The sequence below is a fragment of the Acinonyx jubatus genome, chromosome A1, assembly GCF_027475565.1.
Source record: "Acinonyx jubatus isolate Ajub_Pintada_27869175 chromosome A1, VMU_Ajub_asm_v1.0, whole genome shotgun sequence".
Classification (NCBI taxonomy): Eukaryota; Metazoa; Chordata; class Mammalia; order Carnivora; family Felidae; genus Acinonyx; species Acinonyx jubatus.
The window spans coordinates 171953952-171980648 of NC_069380.1; the positions used below are offsets into that span (position 1 = coordinate 171953952).

General features: G+C 46.2%; 1 protein-coding gene across 1 annotated transcript in view; it reads right to left on the reverse strand.

Moving 5' to 3' along the window:
• Nucleotides 1–16376, reverse strand: part of CPLX2 (complexin 2) — an 84202-nt gene extending 67826 nt beyond the window's left edge. The window contains exons 1-2 of the mRNA XM_015072707.3: nucleotides 16143–16376; nucleotides 4616–4696 (exon numbers count right to left, since the gene is read on the reverse strand). The gene's annotated coding sequence lies outside the window, so the exon portion shown is untranslated. The remainder of the gene's footprint in view (nucleotides 1–4615; nucleotides 4697–16142) is intronic.
• Between the last annotated feature and the right edge of the window lie 10321 nt (nucleotides 16377–26697).

Sequence of the window (26697 nt, forward strand, 5' to 3'; positions counted from 1 at the left end):
CGTCCGGACTTGACCATGGCTGACCGCCTGGACTTGGCCATGGTTGCCCACTCGTACCCACCATACGCTGTATTCCTGGCTGACTAGGCTTGGGCGCCTATCTTGTCCCAGTGGACGAGCTTGGTTCTAGGTCCAGCCATCTCAGGGAATTGAGAGAAGGATACAAGAATTAACTCTTTAGAGCCCTTCCTGAGTGACAGACACGGATAGGTATTTTACACAGATTATCTCAGTTTTCCCCACATTTCAGTCATTCCTGTACCCCCTTCGTGATTTCTGCCATATCACTACTATTCATTTACTTTGTAGTTTTCTTTAAATTGATTTGCCTTTTAAAAAGCTCTGAATTTTCTTTTAAAAGGAAATGCTATATTATTTCCATAAATCACAGAATTTGGTGTGTCAGTTATATTTTTCTAACATGCACAATTGTGAGCTATTAAAATAATAAATGTTCATCCATCTACTACCTAAAATCATCGTGTACACCATCAATCACCCATGTACAGCCCTTGGGAAATACTGTAGCTCCTTAGTTAATTTTCACCTATTTCTAGAAGGATGGTTTATAGATAAGAATATGGAGGCTCAAAGGGGTCCCTTCCTAAAGTCCCATAGGTGGAAAGGCTTGAGGCTGAGATTTTAATCCAGACAGTCTAACTCCAAATGCCAAGGCTCTTTCAACACTAGTCCTTTCCAAATAGATTTTTAAAAAATCCAGTGAATCTGTTAAAAATGAAAATGTGATTGGAAATCCAATATATGAAACAGATAAAATTGGAGCTTTTAAAAATTATTCAAATAGGATTGTTGGGTGCAGAGATTCCTTTTTAAAAACTTCTCTTGACCAAATCCATTCTACAATGGCCCTTGAGAACTGTCTCAGAAGCCCAGGACTCTGAGGAATGTTATTTTGACCCACATGGCATCACTCTGTCTCTTGACTTCATTTAGTCCAATTTTCCCTGTTAGCCAAACTCCTGAGGGGCAACTTCTGGGTCTATGTTATCTTTCCTGGCTGGGCATCTCTCTTTTGGACCTTTGCCATTTTGAAATCTTAAAATTTTCCATCTTACTCTCTTGAAATCTTCCACTGGCATTGTAAGGCTTACTCTGACCTAATTATTCATTCATCAAACACTGATGTCTAACCTGTACCCAGATTTTTAGATGACACAGGAAGAATAGATGTAGTCCCCTTGATGGGTTCCCAAGCCAGTGTAGGAGACAGACAGACACAGCCAAATGCAGTAAGGATTGGAGCAGCCCCTGTTGACCTGAGTCTCATTGTTGCCTCTGTTCCTGGCTCATTTCGGGACCTGGTTGCATCCTGTGATGAGCAGTGCCTGAGATGGGGCCAGTGAAGGGACCCCATTGGTGCCAGAGGTCTTGTCTGATTCCCCATTATGATTCCTGGGTCACCATTCCCTTCATCAACTGATGCCTGATGTAAGTCTGGACTTTGAATCGTACCTTAATCAGACCCCCAAACCCTTACTCCAATAGAAGGATCAATTTACAATTGTGTCAGAATCTGCAATATGGAGCTCTGACTGGCTCCTGGCCTCAGGCTGCTTTCTCCCTTCATGGCAGCCTATGCCCCCAACCTAGAGATCTTCCACTGAAGTGGGTACCACTAAAGGGCCCTTCTGCCATGAAGAGAAGAATCTGTCACTCTAAAGATAAAGTAAGATCCAGTCCAAGTTCTGATAAATTTTAAAGATCTCTAAAGGAAATTCAGCTTTGTGGTGCCCCCCACCAAGCCAAGGTTTCTACCTTTTTTTCTCAGTCCTATCTATGGTTCTGGTTATCTCTGAGATACCTCGATCTTTGGAAGGCCCTGAATGTTCCCAGGACATCATCCTTGGGGTCTCCCCTGTGCTGTGGGTCCCAGTCTAAGCTAAGCTTGAGTTCCAGGAAGCTTCTCCCTTGGTAGGTCCTAAAGTTGGGTCCATTAGCAAACTCAAAACAACTCAAGTCAATTAAAGCCAAGTCAACTTAGCTCAACTCAACTCAACTCAACTCAACTCAACTCAACCCAATGCATACTTACTGTGTATCTCTTTGACTATACATACTACCCTATGGGTAGGGTAGTTTTTGGAGAGGTAGAATACAACATAACAGCTGCCTATCCATCTTTGCCTATCTGTACTACCCTATGGATAGGCTCTAGTTTTGGGCGAGGTAGAACCCAACAGTTAACAGCACACAATGCTTATTCTCAAGGAGCTTTCTGTTTTCCTAGATTCCAGACTCTGACTTTTCTTTGAGCTGAGGGAACTCCTTGTACAAGGAGCTGGAGAAAAAGCTTCATTTTCTGGCCTGGAGACATCCCAACCAACAGTGTAATTCTTGGGGTCTGCTCTTCAAGACTTCTCAAACTACCCTTCTGGGGTTGTTTGATTTTAAGATTTCAGATTGCAGAGTCAGTTGGTCCCTTACTCTTTAGGATATGGTTCATATGGGTCCTGAGTCTTGCATTTATTCACAAACTTGCACTGAGCCCTTACTATGTGCTGGACACTTTATAGACATTATCTCATTTAATTTTTATAGCAATCCGTGTGGATGCAGGGCCAGTACGTGGTCAGTTGGAATTTAACCCAGCCCTAATTCCAAAGCCCATACGCTTTCCATGTCATTCCATGGTCTCTTAGAACAACTGGATAAAATCCATAATAAAGAATAGAGATCACCGAATGTTTAAACGAACATATTCCATATGGAAGGAAGGAGTGGATTAATGAATATTTTATGTAAAGCAAAATCTCATCTGACCAGTTTATTAGAATTCTTTGAGAAGAAAACTGTATAGGGAGATAAAGGGTGACTTTCACAAAAAGCCTTTGTCAAGTTTCTATCCTAAAGCCTATTAATAAAATTGATTCATTATAGAATTGGGCAGAGGTGGGTGGTGAGTGGGAGGGAGTCTATTTTTGCATGGATAGAGAACTGGCTTAGAGACAAGAAAGAGAGGGTGGGGATAAATGGGTGCTTTTTCAAATGGAGAACTAGGGTTCCCCAGGAATTGGTGCTGAGTTTGGTCTTATATAATACCCAATGCACATGTATTGAGTGCCTAGTGTGTGCAGTTCCTGCAGTAAGTATTGGGGATAACCCCCAAACCAGACTTAGTTCCCCTCCTAGAGGAGCTCAAGGAAAGAGGTGCTCAGTGACATCTCCAAGGTTTCAGAAGACAGGAAGCTCCTGAGGGGCTGAAATGCCAAGACATTGGAAATAAAGCTGAAGAAGGTGGCTGGGAAAGGGGAAAGAGCCCCAGGCAGCAATTAGAAGTTTCGAGCTCTCGGACCAGCTCTGTCACTGACTCGCTGTGTGACCCTGGGCAAGGCCCTTCCCTCTCTGAGTCTCAGTTTTCTCTCCTATCTATACAAGGAAGGAATTGGACTAGATGCTCTGTAAGGGTGTGGTGTTCTGGATGGAGGACAATGATTTGAAATAGAACTTGGTTATGAGAAAGTCTCTCTTTCCTGTGGCCAACATGTCTCCTTCTGTCCCTGCACTGAGATGGGGGACCACTCTCTCTCTCTGTCTCTCTCATTTGTGAACAGTGAGGACGAGGCAGAGAGCCATGAGGTCTGTGATGCTGGGGCTCAGAGCCCAGCCTGGAATCCCTCAGTGGCATTCATTGCGAGTGACTCAGCATCATAAATAGCTCCCATCTGGATGAGCAACGATATCTATAGCGATCGAGCGATCTCTATATCCACACACACTCTCTCTGTGCAAATATGTGGCTCACTGTATGCTAAATACGAGGTGGCCTGGAGACGTTCCTCCTCTTAAAAGACTATTTGGTATGAAACTCAAGACTGTTTATTTAAAGAAACAAGTTTACAACTATGCACATTGGATTACTGGTAGTGGGTGGTGGGGAAGAGGCGATGTAGATGAAGGGCTGCTGGGTGTGATCCGCGCTTGGGGGCCACCCGACAGAGAGGCTGAGGCCAACCACTCCACCTTTATCCTTCTGTCTGCAGCAGGAAGGGTAGTGGACACCACACATGAGATGCTTGAAATCCTGGGGTGGGGGTGTAGGGATTGGTATAGTGTTGAGCTCATCAAAGCAGAAAGCCACAGTTCGCAGAAAAAAACATAGGAACTGGGGTAACAGGAGAGCCAGATTCCAGCCTGCTCTGCCCTGCCATTGATCTTGGTCAGTTCATTAATTCACTCATTCATTCATCAAGCATGTAGCAAGCACAGACAATATGCACAGGCCATATGGGGATAACAGACAAGAAAATGTAGGTTGGAATTCAGGCTTAGCCACCTGCCAGCTGTAAGTGCTTTCCCCTCTCTGTGCGTCTGTCTCCTTATCTGTAAATTGGGGATAATACCCCCTAAGGTTTTTTTGGGGGGAGCATCATGGAAGGAGATAATGCACAAGAAAGTGTTTCTCTGTTGTAAACAACTCTGAAAATGCAAGCTAGCACCATTCCACCATATTGCCCAGTTGATTCAGCTCCTTTCTAATTAGGAGTGGTCTTGGTGATCACAGAGGGGAAATGTCATCATGACCCCCTTCACTGGGGCCCCAGGAGTGGGGAGGCCTGAACACCATCCATGGAATGACCCTGGACAGTACTCTTACCTTTGTTTCTTGGCTGAGCTGAGATGTAGGGGCCTTCAGTCAATGAGCAGAGCAGGTAGCATGCCAGAGATTCCCAGGTCCCTGGAAGAGAAGAGAGGGTATTGAGGGGTAAAGGGAGAGGACTTTTGGGGTGGTTGGCTTTCTGAATGGGCACTGAACCCCAGGCCCCACTAAAGACATACTCTTGCTTCTCCTGAGGCCACTACTGATCCCCTGGGTTTCATCAAGGGGCTGGGCAAGATGGGACTCTACCTGGCATCAGACCCAACCCTGGGCCCCACCTCACCTACTCCCCTGACACCAGTTGCCCATCTCGGTCACTGGTTCAGGCAACTCTTGTATGGTACCACTGACCACACTGCTTTCTGGCTTAAATGTGATCTCTGACTATGTCAATGGATGGGATTTACTGTCAGTCATACTTGGGTTTGAATTCTGGCTTTGGGAAAATCCATTACGTCTCCCCAAGCCTCAGTTTCCTTATGTATAAAATGGGGCTACTAACTGCACCAACCCCCTACATTAAATGCCGTATAAATGCTGGTTGTAATTACTGTTGTCAGTGTTGACTAAAAATATCTGGGAAGATACCTATTACATTGCAGACCCTCAAATTTTAGTTACCTGCCTCTGCTTTCTCCTAGGAGGCACCAAGCATTCAAGGGTACATTCCATGACTGTATCCCGAGCCTTGCACAAGTCCTGACAGAAAGTGGGCACCCACTAGACATTTGTTGACTGAGCGGTGCTCAGCAAGTTTGCTAGGTCTGCTCTCACAAAGCTAGGGCTAGTGAAGTTGATGTTCTCCCATTTTACAGACAAGAACACAGGCACATAGAGGGGAGGCCATTCTGCTCCACCTCCCACCGGGGGAGCCTGTGGAGCCAGATCAGAACCCTCAGTCCCCACTCTGCCCCCTGCTGCAGTCAGGGCCTCTCCTTGCTGGGCACCAAAGCCTCGGCAACTTCAGGGGCCTGTGTACAACTGGTGCCACCTCCTCGACTGTTTTCCCTTCCTCCCGTAACCACAGTCCTGCTGTGACTCAAGAAAGGGGAGATTCTTGTGTCGTTTCCAGAGGTGGGGACTGAGGATTTGCCCTGGATGATAGACACAGTATAGGTAAAGCAGGGACTCCAACAATCAGCCCACTCAAGCCCCTTTCTGTGACCGGTCGTCTTCTGGGACCACCCTGGGACCACAGTACCTAACCCTTTGGCCTCCACTGCTCCAAGGCATTGCTGCCTCCCGACACAATGTCCTCCACCCCCAATCCCACCTCTAGACTAGGAGCTCAGCAAGGCAGGGCCCCGCTGATTCCCCAGGGCCTGGCACTTAGCGGGACTTGACAAATATCTGGTGGGTGAGTGAATGAATGAGTAAATAGTGGCTGAATGGCTGTGTCAGGCCATGTTCTAAAAGCTGGGGACACCGCAGGGAAAAGGACAAGCATGCTCCGGCTCTCAGAGCTGAATTTAAAACGAGCAACTGGATTAGAAACAGGGCAGATGTTACTGTTTTCTGACTGGCTAGGCGGGGAAGTGGGCCCCCTGACTGCCCACGGAGCATCTTAGAGCAAAGAGTGACCTCCCTGGCCTCAGGCAGGGCCACAGGCACGCCAGGTGGGGAGGCCGACCTTTAAGAAGGCCAGGAGAGAACGGTGGCACAATTAAGTATTGAATGTCTACCTACTGCTAAGTTGCAAACAGCTGGCACATTTCCTGGCCCAGAGTAGATACTCTTTTGTGCAGTGAATGAACCCGTTTGTTCAATGCCTGGGCAGAGAGTATGTCAGGATGACTCAGGTCTAGGGGCTGGTGGGAATCAAGGGTGCTGACGATCAGAATGATGATGATGTACCCTTGAACGGGCTTCACTGTTCTCGGAGCCCTTTCGCACAGCGGTTACTATTCTCCCGGCGCAGGTGATGGATACACTGAGCGTGCACGTGTTAGGGAGCACGCCGGGCTGGGCACGGGCGGCACTGACATAAACAACAGGGCAACGGCCGCACTTTTGCTGTATCTGTGATGTACCAAGCCCTTCACATCCACGATCTCTAATACTCCCATTAGCCTGGCAAGGCCAAGGTCACAATCCCCATCACACAGAGGAGGGCACAGAGGCTCAGAGAAGTCTTGATCTTGCACAGTTGGAACCTGGGTCTTGCTCTAGGAGTGAGATGTAAAAAGCCCACAGTCTAATGGGGACACAAACAGGAAAGCGGATAGTTAACACACAAGGTGACATCCCCGGAAATGCAGGCTCGTCAGAGGTGCCTCACTGCCCGGAGGCTTCAGGGAGGGCTTCCCTGAGAAGGTGAGTCTGAAGCTGAGGCTTAGAGGACAGAGGAGCAGGAAAGGCTTTGCAGGCAGAAAGAACAGCATCTGCAAAGGTGTGGAGAGAGCATGGTCCCACTTGGAGGAATTTGGCTTGGCTAGATCCTTGGGGACAAAGATGAAGCTGGGAGGTTGTCGGGGTCAGTTATGAGGAGCTTTAGGGGGACATGGACTTTACCCAGAGGGTGATGGAGAGCCACTGCAGGGCTCAGCTTGTGCCCTAGGGAGCTCCTTCTGAGGGCAGGGTCTGGATTGGGGGGATAGGTAGCAGGACCTGTGCTTGATGAGGTCTGGGGTAGAGGGAGAAGTAGACTCTGCCTCCTGGCTGGGGCGGTGCATAGAGGTGGAAGGTCTGCGAGACTCAACTCTCCCATTGGCTGACCTACCCCGTGGAGTTAGAGGTCCTCCTCCAGGCCCCAGTGAGGAGTCTGTCCTGACGACAGGTCCTCATCTTTACCCCAGGCTCAGCAAAGCCCTCTTCTGCCACCTGACTGCTCCCAAATTGTGTCTTAGCAACCTCACAGCTCTCACCTTGGCAACACCAGCTTCTACACTCCCTTCCTCGATTAGGCTGGAAAGGAAGGCGGATCTGGGATGCCTACTGTCCAGCAGACACGCCCAGGGAACCAGCCGGGGCTGCCCACAGCCAGTGCCACTGGCTTCATCAGGTGGAGCCTGGCCATTCAGATGCAGGAGGTGGGTCTGGACACAGGATGGGACTCTGGACAGAACCCTTGTGAGCTGGCTTCTGACCCAGGGCTGTTGCTCTGTCTGAGTGACCTTGGACAAGTCTCTTCCTCTCCCTGGGCCTCAGGTTTCCCTTCTGTAAAATAAGGGGGTTGAATAACACTATCTCTAGAGTCTAATATTATCTTATTCCATTTTTAACCTTTTCCCATGGTTATTGTTAGATGCTCTGTTGCTGGCACAGATTTTGGTTTCAGACCCTAGGGCTTTAAATCCTGGTTTGCTTAGCCAAATCACTACCTCTCTGAGCCTTGACTTTTTTTCCTCTGTAAAATGAATATATTTCATGCTATCTTACCCAGGGAGTTATAAGAGTCTGTTGAAACGGTATAGATGAAAGTGCTTTATAAATGGCAAAGAGCTATACAAATGTTATCTATTTCATCACATGGGCTGTACTCAGTAGCCATTTATTGAACCCCCTCCACCCCTCTCACCACCAGCAACAATCGCAAGCATTTATTGAACACTTACTACGTGCCGAGCTTTGTGCTGAGGTTTTACTCGTATTATCTCATTTTATTTTCACAGCAACCGTATAAGGTATTTGCTATTATTTTTCCCATTTTCCAGATAAATAATGGAGGACCTAAATGGTTTTGTATAAGAGCCCAGCCAGACTCCCTGGCTTTACAACTTGACCGTTTAAAATGTACTGAGTTGGCCACCTCGGGATCTCTTCTCCCTCTCTTGGGTTTTTCCTCTTGCCTGAAGTCAGGATCTAACTTGGGGTTTGGTGGGCAAAGGGGCAGCGCTATCATTTATTGAGCATCTTCAAAGTGCCAAGAATTGGCCAGCTTCTCAGGCTTTTACATGCTTGCCAATCCCTTGGGGGTCTCATTAAAATGCGAATTCTGATTCAGTGGGTCTGCCATGCGGCTAAGGTTCCGCATTCCTAACAAGTTCCTAGGAGGCGCTGATGTTGCTGGTCCAGGGACCACACTTGGAGTAGCCAGGTGCTAGAGGGCTACAAATCTTATCTTATTGACTCTTGGGGACCAGGTCTTCTTAGCCCTGGGGTCACAGATGGGGCAGATGAGGCTTGAGAGGCACTGAGCCTCACTCAGGGTCCCAGAGCATACAAGGGGTGAGTTTGAACTTAGGTCCACTTGGGGGTACGTGGCTCCAGGGCTGCCTGCCAAGCGACACCTCCTGGCTGTGGGTCCCCGCTTGGGTTTCTGTCCCCACAGCCAGGATGGAGTGTGGTCTCTGAGGCGCCTACTAGGGACTGTTTCTTACTTTCAGTCTGTCATGAGCCGTCCCATTCTGGATGCTGGCTTCCGGTGGGAACAGGGCCCCGGCCCAGGAAGTGTTCCTGCAGTTGAGCGAACATCTCTGGGTCAGGATTAGATCCTGCACGTGTCTGATTCACCCCATTTGTCTTACGCCTGAACTGGCTCTTTTAGAATCCTGTCCTCATTTAAACATTTTAATATTTTCTTCATTATGGATTCTTTGGCTCCAATTTTGTTTATAAAAAAATACCGCACAACATGTTATTTATCTTGACGGCTGCATTTTTTGGCACGCTTCTACATTTTGCACCTGAGGCAGGTGCCTCTCTCCCTCGCCTCACCCCCCAGTCCAGCGGCCTTATGTCTTCTCCCTCCCCTCGCTGCCTGATAGCATTAGGGATGCCGCCTGCAAGGCACGGGGCGGTGCCCACCCAGCAGCCAGCCAGCCGACCGATGCATTTATTTCCCAGCAGGGGAACCCATCACTTTTTTGCCCTTTAGCTGACCTGCTCTAGAGATGGCAGCAGGAACCGTAGGCCTAAAGGGGGTCCAGGTGGTCACTTTGATGTGGGCTTTGCCCCAGCAGGCCCCGTACTGGTGATGAGACGGAGAGAAGACTCTTAGCTACGATTTAGATGATGCCACCCCTCTGTTTCACCCAGTCGTCAAGGCCCTGCCTGCTCTGGCCCCCGTCAACCTCTCTGCCCTTATCTCTACCACCCTCTCCCTCGCTGGCTCGACCTCCGTCATGCACCTTTGTCAAGCTTCTTCCTACGTCAGGACCCTTGCACTTGTCCATAGCCAGCTGCTTCTCCTTGTCCAGATGTCAGCTTTGATGCCTGTTCCTTCAAGCCCTGCCTGCCTTATGTAAACAGCCCCAACAGCCCCTGCCTCCTTGACACACCCCTCTCTTATTTCCTTCCTAGCACTTATATAACTTGGTGGAATGATTTTATTGTTGACTTGCTTCTTTTCTGTCTCTCGAATAGAACGTGAGCTCAGGGACAGCCTGGACCTTATCTTGTCTGTCTTATTCTTCATTGTCTTTTCAGCTCCTCCAACAGCTACTGGCCCATCACAGGTGCTCAGTGAGTATTGAGGAACTGGTGAGCCATACCCTGGGCTTCAGTTTCCACATTTGTGAAATGGGATTACAACCTGAACCCCACATGGTCAGAATCAAAAACAAAATGACCCAGTGGGGCCAGCGGTATTATCCCCATTGTTTACATGATGAACTTGAAGCTCAGAGAAATGATGGGACTTGCCCAAAGTCACCGGCAGGATGTGCTGGGGCTGGGGCTCTCTCCAGGATGCACCGGGCCCCACACCCTGCCTGGAGCAGGCAGGCATTCAGGAATGGATAGCTGCATCCGAGTTCCTCTGAGTGTCCTGCCATCTGCTGCTTGAACTGCAAGACCCTCCTTGCCCGCCAGGCTGTCACAGCTTCGTGACAAGTCAGAGACAGGAATTCTAATGGCTGTTTTCTGGTGGAACACAAATGCCTGCCTCTTGCAAATGTAGAGATGCATTTTCTCCGCAGTGGCAATTACCACACTGGATGTCTGGGGAACGCTTTTCATCTTCCAGGCACTTCACCAAGATTAACTTCTGAACCTATGCAGCAATGCTCGTTGTAGCTTGAGTAGGTGTCTGGGGCAGCGTGGGCGGCAGTGTCTTCGGTCACAGGAGGACCTGGGGTTCAGAGGGCTGGAGGCCCCCAGGTCAACATCTCTAGGAGTTTGGTCTGTTTTCTCGAGAGCAGCTTCTCCACGGTCCAAAACGCATTGACCTTCTTGGGAATCCAAGGCTTCTGACTTTCCCTGCGTGATTTGATTTAGTCATGTGCTCCACAAACACTTACTGTGAGTTACCGAGGCCTCCTTCTAACCCTGAGAATGAAACGGGGGAACAAAATACGTACTGTCCTTCCCTTGCTATGATATTGAATGAGTCAGGGAGAATGAGGACAGCGTCCCTCCTATAACTGGCTGTGTGACTGTGGATAGGTCCCTTTCCCTCTCAAGGCCTTTGGGCTTTAGCTTATTCTCCTCTCCACGATCCCCTGCCTAAAGTCCTTTAATGGCTCCTTGTTGCATACAGAGAAGGTGAGCATGCCTGGCCTGGTCTTCAAGGTCCCTCAGAGCTGGGCTCCTACTCGACCTTTTCCACCAGAGGCTCCTGCTCTCGGACGTGCTCCATTTTTATTTATTCATATGTCACTTTCTAGGTGCTTTCCAGGCACTGTCTAAGTGCTTCCCAAAATTTAACTTGGCTAACCCTCACAGAAATCCCTTGAAATTAGTATTGTGATTCTCATCATCTCCATTTTCAAGATGAGGACATTGAGACGCAGAGTAGTTAAGTAACTTGTGGAAGTCCACACAGCTACTGAATGGCAGGGTTGGGATTTGAACCCGGACAGTCCGGCTCCCATTTCAGGCACTCTGTTGCTGCTAAGTTGCCTTTCTCTGTCCTGGGCACCAGCCCTACCCTCTCCTTTTCTAAGTGCAATCCAACAGCCATGGCCCACTTCCACAAACCCTTGCCCAGTGCCTCCCAGACTGAATGAGTTCTTCTTGGCTCTGTGTTCCCATAATGCCTTGCACATCCCTCCCCATGGCCGCCCTTCCCGCAGGGTTCTGTATTCTGGTTCATGTCCTGTCTCCTCTGCTGGATGCTGAGCATCTCAAGGGGTGAAGCTGTGTCTCACCTTCTCTGCCTGCTCGATGCCCAGCCCAGCATACTCGTATCACCCATTCCTCAATGCAGTAACCAGAGGCATCTTTTTAAAGCAAAAGCAGTTTTTATCACGCTCCTGCTTAAAATCATCCAGTGATAATCCACTGAATTTAGAATAAAATCCCAAATCTTGACCATGGCTTAGAAGACTCTGCATGATGGACTGGTCCCTGCCCCCTCTCCACCCTCATCTACACTGGCCCTCTGCCTGTCCCCAAAGAGTCCAGGCTCACATTTAGGGCCTCTTCCAGAGCTATTTCCTGAGCCTGGAATGTTTGGCCCCATATCCTCACGTGATTGACTTCTTATTATTTGGGCCTTAGTTTCATGTTGCCATTTCAGACAGACCTTCCCTATCTGTCCTTCTATATGCTTAAAAGTCTTCACACTTACTTTTTAATTGTTATTAATGACTGTGTCTACTGCAAGTTTATAAGCCCCATGGAAGCAGGGATCTGAGGTGTCTTGTTCAGTACCTGTAACCATACCTGACACAGAATAGCCACTCAAAGAGTAAATGTTGGAGGAAGTATAAATGCTTATCTGTTGAAATTCACCTAGGCCCAGATAATATAATACAGGTTTCCCCTGCTATTTGAAAGTGGAGCATTCTTATGAAACCTTTTTAAAACCCAAATGGTGTAAAGCAAAGAAGCAATTATCTTTCTGTAAAAGTGAAATCCTTTTCAAATTTCTTTTGGCTAGTGAAAACAGGTACTAACATAGGTCTTCCATAAAAGTGATATGACATAAAGTGAACTTTCAGATAGTGTGGAAAAACCTGTATTAATATAATAATAATATAATATAATATAATATAATATAATGCAATATATGATATGATATGATATGATATGATATGATATGATATGATATGATATGATATAATATAATATAATATAATATAATATAATATAATATAATATAATATAACATAATATAATATATCTGAACTGGTCTCACCTCAGGCTAAAAGCTGGGATAATTTCATAAGCTGAAATTCACTATCTTTATCACCTTGCCTGCAATCATACTCCCAGACATAAGGCAATTTTATTGACCATTCTCTGCTGACTTCCCTTCACGAGGGATGCTTAGAACTCCTTACATGTGCCTTAATTGTCCACCTAAGACTCAGGGAAACTTGTGAGATACTGCCTTCCCCATTTCGCAGGCAGGGACATCCCTGAAAAGCAAAATGCTGACTTGTGAAGTGCCCAGAGCCTGATGGGAGCACACATACCCGTCACATCCATCACATTTCATCAGCAACAGGAGAGACTTCATGCTCCAGAAAGGCACAAGAATTCTGCGTCCTGCCAGGACTTGGGCCAAACACTGCTCATATCTCAGAGAAATGGCGGTCTGTCGCTAAGAGGAATGTGCAGCCCAGTTGGGGGCAAATGGAAAAGAGAGACTTCATATTCATCTGGTTAAGACAGGCAGGATGAGCAAAAATGCAGAAATAAGGTTTGGGTGTCTGACTGCAGAAATGTGTTAATGAGAACCAAGGGGAGAGAAAGGAGATGCACGCACTGGCCAGAATATAGGTACCACCATTGTAGACTTTCTGTGAAAGGATATGGAAGGGAAATGAGTCAAGGTATCTCAAAGACCAACTGCCACACATTGTCATCCTCTTGAGAACCAGGAAGGACATTTCTTGCCCCACTTTCCCTCCTCCTTCCAGCCTCTTTGAGCTCTGGAAGGAAATGGCATCCCAGTTTTAGGGGCTGAGAAACTCTAAGACCTAATCTTCTAGGCAGAATGGTGAACTGACAAAAACTCTGGATTATGAGTTCAAAGGTCTTGGCTGTGGTCTCAGCACTGTGGAGCTTTGGGCAAACTCCTTCCTATCTCTGACCCTTGTCTTCCTCATCTGTAAAAAGTGGCTGTTGGGTTTGATGATTTCCAAATCCAGGATTTCCATGACTTCAAGCCTTCTGTCCTTATAAGCTTATAGTTCAGATTACTTTGAAAGAGAAGCTCTCACTTTTGTCTTTTTCTTTATGGGCTCAATTTGTCTTTTGACTATTGTCTTGCAAATAGTACTGGCCTCTAGCCACAGTGTAGGCAGTGGAGATAAACAATTCTGGCTTTGTAAAATCTGTTGAGGGCTGATGTACCCTCCATTTTTTTCTGAAATAGTTTCTCTAATGCACATGGCTTATCATCTTAGGGTGGATCTCTCGCAACACTTTCTGCTAAGGACAGGAATGTTCAGAACAGATTGAGGAATGAAAGTCAGAGTTTGAGGTAGAGACTTCTAAGGTAGAACAACATTTGAATGGCAGGGTGTTGTTGTTGATGTTAAAATCCTTCTGCACTAAGTGATATGATGTCTTGGGTTTGCTTCAAGATATGTCTCTCTCTCCCTCTGTGTGTGTGTGTGTGTGTGTGTGTGTGTGTGTGTGTCTGAGTGTGATGAGAGTGGGTGTGGGTAAAGATGAAACAAAATTGGCCAACCGTTGAAGCTGGATGACGGGTATGTGGGGGTTTATTATACTATTCTTTCTATTTTTTAAAATATCATTGAAATATTTCATCACAGAAGAAGGCCCTTTGGAGACTGGCCTCAGCTTTTCTCTCTACTCTCATTTCACACTCCCCATCTTAAGGACTTTCTGGCGCAGTGACATCACCCTGGTGGCTCTGATCTCACACCTCTTGGCCTTTACACACAGTTGCAAGTGTCTGAGGTACCTTTCCTCTCCTTTCCCCACAGCTCATCACTCCTGCCTCTGAGATCCTATATAGCCTTGTGTACTCACCTTAGTGTAGCACTTAGCACATCATATTGCAACTGTTTTCTGCTTCCTTTGCTGCTCTGTGTCCTCCTCAGGACACGTCTCTGTCTCCCCAGTGCACAGCCGGTGCACATAAGAAGTCTTCAGCATATGTTTACAGAGGGAATAGTAGCAGAAAGGATAGCTCATTTTTTGAGTACTTATTGTGTGCCAGGCACTTCCCTACGCTTATTATATAGGTATTTCATTAAATCCTCACCACAAGTGGGTACTATTAACCTGTCTTATCAGAAGGTCACTCTCCCAAGGTCACGTGCTAGGAAGTGACAGAGCTGAGATTTGGACTCAGAATGGAAACAACTCTGCTCTTCTCCTGGCATCTGGGGTTTTAAAACACTTCCCCATGAATGTTATACAACAGGCCCAGGATTTTGGGAGCTCGGGCTTTAGGCCCAATTCTACTTAATTGCTAAGTGACCTTGGGCAAATCACCTCTGCCCCCTATACCGGGACTCCCGGGTCTCTGGTTGAGACTACCCGGGATTGAGAGGGTCACGTGAGGCAAGGGCCCTCCCAGCTTCAGCTCACAGAGAAAAGGTTTCCTCTTCCACATTTGGTTTTCTCCCGCTGAACTGGCTTCTCTGTTTGGGAACCTCCCAGCTTCTCATGTTCCTTCAACCTCTTTTCTTACTACCTGCAGCCTCCCAGAGCCAAGCCTAGTTCACAACCTGCTGCTTCTGGGGTCTCTCCCTTCCCCCATTCGTTCCTCTCCGGCATCACTCCGGAGGTGGGGAGCGGAGTAGCTGCCCAGTTCGTGAGGCTTCCCCGCGGTTTCTCGGCCCCCTCCCCCCACGGAAACTCAGCCTCACACTTTCTAGGGATGTTCCGGGGACAGCCTGAGTCAGTGATTGCAGCTGTCAGCCTCGGGTATCTGTGTTAGGCTCTCTGAAGGAAGTCCATGGTCCTGAGTTAGGGTGGAAGTGGGGGTCTGGAGGGAAGAAGGGGCAGCGCACTCCTCCCTTCTAGCCTAGGCCCAGCCGCCCCACTGGAGTCCTGGACCCTTCTGTGCCTGTCTCTCCTTCCACCCTCTTTCCGACTTCCAACTGGGACCCGCCATTGCACGGCCAGGCCTTGGTGAACTGCAGACCCAAGCCAGAGACGCGCGATTGTGACTGAGCTCCCCTCCCCAGCTCGCCCCAGACACTGCTCTGGGGAAGCCGAAATCCCCGATCGATGCAACCACCCACCCGCAAGGAACGCGGGAGGCCCCAGCCCCTCGGCTTTGTTCGCGGCTCGCCAGGAAGCAGGCGGCCGGTAAGAGCTGTCTGCCACCGCGGTGTTGACGCGGGGAGCGGAGTCCACGGGGACGAGGGACTGTCCTCGGAGGCCGTGGCACTGAACCCGGACCCAACGAGGAGAGGAGCCGGCGGATGGCCGTTGTAGGCAGGTGCAGTGCTGACCTGAGGAGAGGACCCAGCTGGGCGAGGGGAGCTGTCCCCGAGGTGGTGCTGAAGCGAGAAGGGGCCCGTGGCTCCCTCCGCCTCTCCCCGGAAGAGCCGGTGGCGGCTGAGAGCTACCGGGAGAAGGAAAGAGGACCGGAGGAAACCACCCTCAGGGAGCTCGCCGGCGCGGGGCCTATGGCTAGGGTCTCTCCGGCGAACCTGCTCCAGCGGAGGAGGTGGCGGCTCAGCAGCAGAGAGCGAGCGTGCGTTCTACGAACCTGTTGGAGGCTGCAGCTCCTCCGCGGCCGACCAGGGCGCCCGGGACCGAGATTCTGGCGCGCGTCTCCTTCCCCCTTCCTGCACTCCTCCGCGGAGGCGCTCCCTCCTGCCTGGGCTAGCACATGTGCACACCGGGGGCGCCCAGCCCCTCTTCGGTCCGCCCCGAGTGTCAGCCGAGCTGCAGGGCACAAAGCCGAGAGGCCTCCCCCAAGGGCAGACCCGCTCCCAGGGAGACCCAAGCTTCCTGAGATAGGAGGCGGGGGCTGGCGACGGGGACCAGAGAGGGCGCCAGCAGTGAAATCAAGAGGGAGACATGGGGGGAGCTCTCCATAGAGTCAGTTCTGCCCTGAAGTTTGGGAACATAGGGTTCTGTCACTTAGAGAACAAAGGGCTCCCTGCCTTGGAAGTCTCTCTTCCCTGCCCCCATTTTCTGTGACCAGTTAACCAAAGGCAGGTTTTGTACTTGCTCTGTTGAAGTACCTGTAGTACCATGTCCTAGAGAGGGCTTTCCAAGCCTTCCATATGTACAGTGCATTCATAAAAAATACAAACTCTTTGGTGTGGTACTGAAGGTCCTTCACCAGGAAGACCCAGGCTGCCTTTCCAGCTGTTTCCAAAAGGACAGAAAATCACTTATTCTGAACAGGTTCACCCCAGTGCCTTATCATCTGCTGCTCCCTGGGGCTGGAACATTTTCCCCCTTACTACTTACACTTTATTTGTAAGTTAAAGTGTCCGCATTCTCAGTGAGAACTTCCCTGATTCCTAAGGCACAGTCACTCCCTCCTTAATCTCCCTCAGCCTTTACATCTCTCTAGGAGACTTCTTATCATATTGTATTTAAATTACTTAGGCATCTATATTCTCAGTTACCAGGCTCATAAAAACTGGTTCCATATTTTATTTTTCTTTGTATCTCCAGCTCCTAGCACAATGACTGACATACAAGAGATGTTGAATTGTGTCTGCTGAATGTATGCACACGTGAGAAGCAGAGGTCAAAGTAACTTCCTTTCCTTCAGTGTTCATTTGATTTCTCCCAACCTCATCTCTCTCTCCCTCTCCCCACTCCCATGTCTCTTTTAATCACAGCCTGTAAAACCTCACGTGGGGGCATCTCTGTCTAACCCTCCTGCCTCATCACTACCAACTCTCTCCTGACTTAGTAATTCTATCTGCAGTAACCACCATTTTGTACCAAGTTGCTTAATTTTTTCCCCCCTGTTACTCTACTTAGGACTCTTTTAACCTTGGTCTTTACATGGCTAAATCCTTCTTGTCTCTTGGATTTTGGCTCAAATGTCAGCTCCTGAAAAGACCTTTGGCCACCCTATATAATATTTGCTCCCCCAATTACTCTGTAACATTATCTACTTCTTTTTGCTTAGTAATTACTACTCTCGGAAATGGTTTTATTTATGGATTTATTTGTTTATCATTGGCTTTCCCTCAACTAGAATTAAAACTCTACTGGGGCAAGGATCATGTCTCTCTTGCTTGCTGTAGTATTCTCAGTGGCTGGTATCCTGAGAGGAGCCTACCTCACACCAGGGCATCTATAGTCCCTCTCTCCCTAGAAAGGCTGGAGCTATTATGCAGGTCATTGTGGGATTTACTATTAGGTATACACCAAGTAAGAATGTTTGAGGAAAAAGGGTCACACTGATATTCTATGGGATGAAAAAGAAGAGGAAATGGAGGGCCACAGGTACGTGGCTGTGACATGACGGCCCCTTCTCACCCTGGATGGCATGGCCATAACGACGACAACTCACTTCACAACATGCAAAACACTTTCACATCCATAATCTCATTTGGTATTCACTGAAAACCTCTGAGGCCAAAAGAGGCAGGCCGACTTGACCAAGATCACACAGCTTGCAAGTGGTGATGCTATTCTCAGAACTGTGCTACGTGCTGGGCATCTAGAACTAAGACATGCCTCCTGCCCTCCAGGGCTCACATTAGTGAGAGACACAGGTGCATAAACAATGGATTATAGTACAATTTGATGAATACTCAGCAATGATTTTCAACCTGGAGATGGGTAGGGTGGGGAAGAAATGGATAGGCTACCAGGGTCAGAATAAACCAAAATTCTTTCAATAACCATTACAATTTGTACACTTCCCAGGTGTCAGGTGCTGTACTAAGTGTTTACACACTTTGTCTTGACTGATCATTCCTTCCTATTTCTATTCCCACTTTGTGGAGTTAACAGAACCTTGAGAAGGTTAAGTAACCTGGCCAAGGTCATGAGGCTGGTAAACAGCTAAGCTTGAGCTTAATCTGAGTTTGTTTGACTTGAACCCTGAATTCTTAGCCATTAATGCACCCCAGACATACTGAATCCAGATGGCTGGTGAGCAGGGTTGGCACAAGATTTGAAGGTGATTCTTAGGTTATTCTGTTGTATCTTAACCTCTACTGAGAAACAACCATACGGAGAGTGCTGCAAAAAGGAGAAGAGGGAGAGATAAACCTGCATGGAGGGAGGAGTTGCAAGAGGTTGGAACTGGATCTTGAAGGATTAAGTGGGAGTTTGTAGGCAGACAGCAGGTGAAGAGTATTTCAGACAGAAAAAAATGGAGTATTCAAGGGCCTCGGGGTGTGGAAATAAAGGGACTCTCAGTGGTTTGGTGAGTATGGAGTATGAGACTGAGATAAGGGATGGGGGCTAGGAAATGAGGCTGGAATCCAGTTTGGACTTGGCTTATGCCTTTATCCTACAGGCAGCAGACAGCCACGTTGAAAGGCAAGAGCTCTGTTTTAACAGCTGCTATCATTACCTTGATTATCCTACAGTAGCAACATTGGACCAGTGCTTTACAATTTGTAAAGTGCTTTCTAGTAACAGAAATATCACTCTGGAGTGATGTGGACCCGAAGCTCCACGAGGGCATCATACCTATGGGTTTGTTCTTATTGTTCCCTAGCACCCAGCAATGACCACGGATGTAGTTGCTAAGGTAGTATTTGTGGAAGAGGAAGAAATTGGAGGAGTTCAGTTTAGAGGCTGCTGCAATAATTCAAATAAGAGAGAGGCACCTGGGTAGCTCATTGGTTGAGCGTTCTAGTCTTGATTTTGGCTCAGGTCATGGTTCATGGGTTCGAGTCCCACGTTGGGCTCTGCGCTGGCACTGCAACGCCTTCTTGGGATTCTGTCTCTCCCCTTCTCTCTCTGCCCCTTCTGCACTCTCTCAAAAAAAGAACAACTAAAAAAAAATAATTCAAATAAGAGAGAAGTGATGAGAAGTATAACTTAATCCAAGAGTGCAGAATTCTTTGACTACTGACTCTGGAAAGTAAAACCTTATTGCCCTCTACCTTGGAGCACCTTGGGGAAGCTGGAATTTAGCCCTCCAAAATGGTTGCTAAATAATTGCAACAATTTTCTTCTCCAACGTAAAGAAAAGCGTATTGGCCCCCAGGTGGCCAACACCCATCCAAGCCAGGATTTCCTCTGTTGTATGCACTTTATGTCTTTTGGCTCTTGGAGTTTTGTCCCGATGGTCTCTATTATGTGGCAATAACATTATATGCCGTCATTTGTTTCAGTGTTTTAAGGGGCAATCACCATGCTAATGAAACTCAATCTTGGCTCAAGAACTAGCTTCCACCTTCTGTTTCTCCACCCCTCTGGGAAGTCCACATGGACCCTGATATGGCTAACTTACAGATGGCTGACTTGCATTAGGCTCCGTTAAAGCTCTTGACATATATTAACCCTATGAGGAGGGTATGATTCTTAACCCCACTTTACAGATATAGAAAAGAGAAGAGACTTGCTGAAGGTTGCATGCTGACAGAGGCAGGTTTAATTAAACCTTGGCTGTTTGACTTGAGTCTGCAGGCTCCAACACTTTATCTGATTGTCTCCTGGGTACAGTCTTCCCATTCTGTTTCCTCCTAGACCTGTGTAAGCCTGGATAAATAATTTCATTTCTGAGAGCCTCAGCTTCCTTTTCTGTAAAATGGGGATTAAAAAATAGGTACCAAGGAAGGTTCCTGGGTGAAATAAATGAGGTAACATATGAAAGTATATCAATGGTGCTGATTCCTTTCCTGGTCTTCCTCATGTGGACGAGTGGTTCCACATCTGCCTAGACACTGGGGCCACAAACCCAGGGGGGCAGTATAGAATTCTTCCTTTCTCTCAGCATCCAATCCGTCAGCAAATCATTTAAGCTCTTCCACCAAAATACATCCTAACTTAGTCTACTTCTCTCCCTCTCCACCACATTCCTCCCTTCCATGCCATCATGATCTCCTGCCTGGACTGCTGTTAAGTTTCTTAACTGGTCTCTCTGGTTTCATTCTTGCTTCTCAAAGTGATTTTTAACCTATATATCTTATAAAGAAAAGAGCACAAGTCCTATAAACGGTTTAATTAATTATCACAAAATGAGCACAATTGTGCGACCAGCACCCAGATAGTAAAATGGAACAGTATGAGTCCTCATCATGGCACCCCAGTTGCTACCCCCTTACTCCTCCTCAGAGGTAACACAGTTTTGACTTCTGACACTACAGATTAATGCTACTGATTTACGAAATCACGGAGGATGTATGCTTTTGTGTGTGGCTTCTTTTGCTTGATATCGCATTTGTGAGATTCATTCATGTTGTTGCCTGTGTCAGCAATGTCTTACTTTTTATTACTGTGTAGTATTCCACTCTATGACTGGATCTCAGTGTTTTGATTGATTTTTGGGTTGTTTCCAAATTTTGTATAGATCTTTTGATACATATGGGTAAGGGTTTTTGTTGGGTGTATTCCTAGGAATGGAATAAACGGGTAAAGTGTGCATACATACAGCTTTAGTAGACACTTTCAAACAGTTCTCCGAAGTAGAGAATACCAATTTGCACTCCCATAAGCTGGATATGAGAGTTCTGTTCTTCTACATCCTCACCAACATTTGGTATGGTCAATCTATTTTCACTTTTAGTCATTCTCTGTATGTAGAGGTTTTAATGTGAATTTATTGATGCCTAATGAAGTACTTTTCCACATGTTGAATGACTATTTGGAAAACTTTTGTGAAGCGCTTACTTCTGTCTTTTGTCAATTCTTTTATTCTGATATGTTGCTTTTTTATTGATTTGTAGGAGTTCTTTGTATGTTCTGGGTAGGAATCCCTTGAAGCCATATAGATTGTAAATATCTTCCCCCAGGCTGCGGCTTACCCTTTCCCTTTGTTGTTGGTGTCTTTTGATGAACAGAAGTTGCTACTTTTATCATAGGTCAATGTATCATTTCTTTCCTTTACAGTTAGTGCTTTTTGTGTTCTGCTTAGAGAAACTTTTGTCTCTCCAAGGTCAAAAAAACATTCTCCTTGTTATCTTTTAGAATCCTTATTGTTTTACCTTTTATATTTAGATTTACACTCCATATAGAATTGATTTTAATGTGGGTATGAGACAGGGATTAAGATTAAGTATATTTTGGCCATATGGCTACTCTATTGACACAGCACTCTTTATTGAAAGGAAAAAAAAAAACTACCCCCCCCCCCAACTGTTCTGCTTGCTTTGTTATAAACTAAGTGTCCATATTCATTTGGGTCCAATGTAGCTTTTAAAAGTATAAAATAGGAGTGCCTGGGCGGTTCAGTCAGTTAAGGGTCCAACTCTTGATTTCAGCTCAGGGCATGATCTCCTGGTTTGTGAGTTTGGGCCCCGCATTGGGCTTTGTGCTAATAGTGCAGAGCCTACTTAGGATTCTTCTGTCTCCCTCTCTCTCTGCCCTTGCTCACTCTCTCTCTCAAAATAAATACATAAAAAATTTAAAGATAAAATAAACTAAATACAAATATAAAACAGATCAAGTTGTTAGTCTGCTAAACTTCTAATGGCATCTTTCCTGTTGAACTCAGAATAAAACTCAAACTCCCTTTAAGGTTTTGCACCCTCCGGCCCCCACCTATCTATATGATGCTATTATTCTACTACTTAACCTGTTACTCACTCCACACCAGCCACAAAGTTTCTTTTCATTCCCTAAACACACACCACTCACTCCTAGCTAGAGGCCTCAGCTCCCAGCTTGCAGGCTTTTGTGCCAAATGTCTTGTCACGCAAGGCTTCTCTGCCCACATTCTCTAAAATAGACCCTTCTCTTCCCAAGTTACACTCTAGATGATTACCTTGCTTTGTCTTTGATAACACTTGCTCCTCTTTGAAAACATCTTATTTATTTATTTATTTATTTATTTATTTATTTATTTATTCATTCTGCTTCTCTCACCAGAATGTAATCGCAGTGAAGACAAGGATTGTGTCGATTGTGTTTTTCACTGAAACCACAGGGCTGCCGAAAGTGGCTCAATGAATGTTTGTTGAATTGGTGAGAATGGCACCTCTCCACTGTTTTCCGTATCGTCTAGCTCTCATGTCAGAGCAATGCACAGCATCTCAAAAGTTGCAGAATTATGTGACACACTGAGTAGGTAGGTAGACAATTCCAACATTATCAATTTCATACCTGACTTACTTTCCCGTTTTTATTGATGTTAAGTCCCAGTTGTCATTATTTCAACAAATCAATTTATATTAATTTTTGAGAGGAAAAGAAGGAAAACCGATATTTCTTGAACTTTTATTATATTTCACTCAATCCTCAAAACAGCCATTTGAAGGGAAGTGTTATCACCTCCAGTTTATAGATGAAGAAACAGGGACTCAGAGAGGCAAGTATGGTATGTGCTCATAAAAGTAGTTCAATCAGATTGCATAAAGATTACTCTAATGACACCAGTTCAGGCCCCCAGCAGAATATCCTACAGAAATCGTGGCATATGCCATTGAGACATTTAGCAGAGAGTTTAAATATTGGCTTTAGGGAATAGAACTTGGGTCTTCCGCCTGGTCTTTCCCCTCACCGACTTTGTGACATTGGGCAAGCTGCATGAAACCAAATTTACTTGCATGAAATAGAAGCTATTTTTTAAGCTTATTGAGAGGATTAAATAGTAACAGGCCTGTAAAGTGCTTGCATATAAGAAGCTCAGTAAATGTTGGCTGCTCGTATTGATGTTGTTGTTTTATATAGGAATTCAGTTTGCTCCTTCAAGACATTGTTGAGGAGACGCCAAAGGGGATAAGATGCTAGAAGTAACTGATGTAGAGCTTTGCAGTTGTGAGCACAGTCCTTCAAATCAGAGCTTTGGAGAGTGATCCTCTTCTGATGTGGAAGAACATTCTTAGTATGTCTCCATTTCCTTGTACAGAGAAAAGTAACAGGTTCCGGGAGGTGAAGTGGTTTGTCCAAGGTCACAGAGCTTAGATCCAAACGCAAACCCATTTGACTCTCGAGATTTGGTGCAATTCAAGTCATGAATGTTCTGGTTGTTCTGGATTCTGAAATCGTAGCCCCTCCCCTCTCCGTTGTGCCTGCCACAGGGATAGAGAAAATCCACAGATAATCCCTAAACCTCATTTGAGGCTAATAATCACAGCCATTTATCTCCCCACCAAGCTGCTTATCGAAGCGGTGGACAAGAGGTCCAGCTGATCAGGGTCAGCAGTTCCTCTGGGTGCTGCCTGGTTGGGGTTAGAGAACTGGGTGAGAGGCGGAGTCCTACAGAGAACACAACAGATGACCGGATCCTGAGAACAGCAATACCCATATCGCTCTAGGGCAACTGAGAGAAGAGGACTTTGGGAACATTTATCCAATCTCAGAGGCCAGAGAGGAAGGACTCTCTGAGCCTTAGTTTCCCTATCTTCAGAATGGAGATAAAGACATCTGCGTTGCAGGGTCATTGTGAACATTCAGTGACATGATGTATGTGTAATAGGGCGTCAAAATGGATTGTTTCTATGTTAGTTTCAGCTAAGGCCACAGAAGCCAGAAATAAAATATAGGTGCCAGGTCCCCTTAGGCAAAGTGAGGCTCCATTCTACCCATGAAGGTTATACTAATCAATTCTGAAGTAACCTTGATCGGCCTTGAGGGCATAAAAGGTTGAAGTTAAAGAGGAGGAGAGAGAGTTTGTTTGAAGTTACTGGTGTTCTGGTTATCACCCCACCCTGCCACTGTCATGGGGGAGAGAGAGGAACACCTTAAGAATGAGAAGGGCTCTGAGGACACCCCCCTGGAAAGTCTTGTCTGAGTCTTCTGACACTGGGGGGCCTTTAGGTTGGTATTCATCCATGGCTGGAAAACTCTAAAGGCAAGAGAGTATGGCTAGTTGGCTGTGTTGATAGCATTCACTATTTCACAAGTCTTTATTGAACACTTGCTATGTGCCAAGAACAGTTCCAGACTCTTAGAATCAATGAACAAAACAGATAAGATCCCTGAATTTGAGGTACTCACCTTCTCGTGGAAAGGGAGACACAATACAGATATAAATGTGTAAGACATTTGACGTGATAATTATTACAGAACCAATTAAAACAGAGACGGGATTAGGAAGTGCTGGGGATGTTGATATTTTTTTTCCTGAAGGGTCAGAGAAGACCTCATGATAAGGTGATGTTTAAGCAGAAACTCAAAGGAAGAGGAGTGAGTGAAGAGAAATGGTTGGAGGGAGGTCAGAGAAATAGAGGTAGGGGAGCTTGATCGCTATGGTGAGGACTTTGGGCTTTAGTAGATATTTGATTAACATTGGATGAGAGCAGCAGGAAAAGAGGAAATGACGGCGCTGGCTGGGATACGACCAGAGAGTCTGCCCAATGGGAAACATTAGTACTGTCACAGGGCTGTAGGGGGGCTATGTCATCCCCTTGTCTCACAGATGGGAGAATTCAGGATTTCCAGAAGCATGAACATCATAAAACAGGCTGTCCCGGTGGGCCTTTTGTGTACTGAGTTGGAGGGTTAAGAACTTGGGCTTGGACCGTGTTTTGCCATTCGGGGGCAGCTTTGAATGTGCTTTTCTAGAAACTCATCTCCTAGGAAGTCAGTGGCATGACCATGAAGAAATACAGAATTTAGGAGTTCTGCCACTGACCAGTTATGTGTCCTTGGCCTGAATCTCAGTTTGCTTATTTGGACATCAGGGTTACTAATATTTACCTTTCAGAGAAAATGTGAAGCTCGAAGGAAGTAATGGATGGAAAGGAACTTGGCAAATTGTGAAAAGGTGTGCAGACACATATCGTTATTGCCATCTTGGGGACAGTTAAGTACCTTAATATGCCCTCCATCCAGGAAGTATGTGGGACTTGTGGTCTGGAGTCTGTTTTTAGCCTTCCAACATCCATTTCTGCCTTCCTAAGAGTAGCTTGCCTCTCATCCATGTGGCTTAGTTGGCATTGACTTCAACATCAAAGGGTGGGCTCAGTTAGCTTAAACCAGACAGTATCTCTCATCTTTCTCGCCACAGAGATTACAGGAGGATCAGCCAATGACATAATTCAAGTCAGCCAATCAGGGCCAATTAGACTTACTTCTTTGTTGTTGTTGTTGTTGTTGTTGTTGAGCAATCCCACCCCTTGCTCCCCACTTTTATTTATTTCTGGAATTTTTAAAGTTTATTTACTTTTTTTTTTTTTTTTTGAGTGAGACAGAGAACACAAGCAGGGGAGGGGCAGAGAGCAAGGGACAGAGGATCCGAAGTGGGCTCCATGTGGGGCTTGAACTCACAAACCGCAAGATTATGACCTGAGCCGAAGTTGGATGCCCAACCAACTGAGTCACCCAGGTGCCCCTATTTCTGGAATATTTTAAAGCAAACCCCAGATATCTTTACATTTGACTTGTCAGTATGTACCTCTTAATCAATAAGGACTTTTTCTTCCTTTTAATATGACCATAATACAATTATCACAACTAATTAAATTAACAATAATTTTAAAAAGGTTTTTTTTTTTTTTTTTCCTTTTGTCAATAGCAGATTGAAGCACTGGCAAGGGATTACAAATAAGAATACTGGTGTTAGGAAGCCTTCCGATAAATGCTGATTGCTGATTTGAAGTTAGATTGTTCTGAGATGGTACCATTAGAAATTGTATTGTAGGGGCGTCTGGGTGGCTCAGTTGGTTGAGTAACTGACTTCGGCTCAGGTCATGATCTTGCGGTCTGTGGGTTTGAGCCCCACATCGGGCTCTGTGCTGACAGCTCAGAGCCTGGAGCCTGCTTCGGATTCTGTGTCTCCCCCTCTCTCTGCCCCTCCCCTGCTCATGCTCTGTCTCTGTCTCTCTCTCTCTCTCTCTCTCAATAATAAATAAACGTTAAAAAAAGAAAGAAATTGTATTGTAAGAGAATATTAATTAACATAGGGGAAAGTTCAAAGTGAATGTGTAAACATTTTGTTGTGTATAAAGTATGTATACACCTGAAACTAATGTAATATTGTGTGTCAACTATACTTCGATTAAAAAAGCATAAACTACATATAACGGTTTTATGTATAATCATATATAATCAACCTTTCTCTGTATCTAGCACATATAGATATAAATATATGGATAGTTTTTAAAAGGCTGAAAAAACATTCTAATATGCCAGGATTATCTGAATGGTGGGTCAGGTGTTTGTATTTTGATTTTCATCCCTGTATTTTCAGGGTTTGTGTGCATGTATGCTCGGGGCCAGGGCTGAGG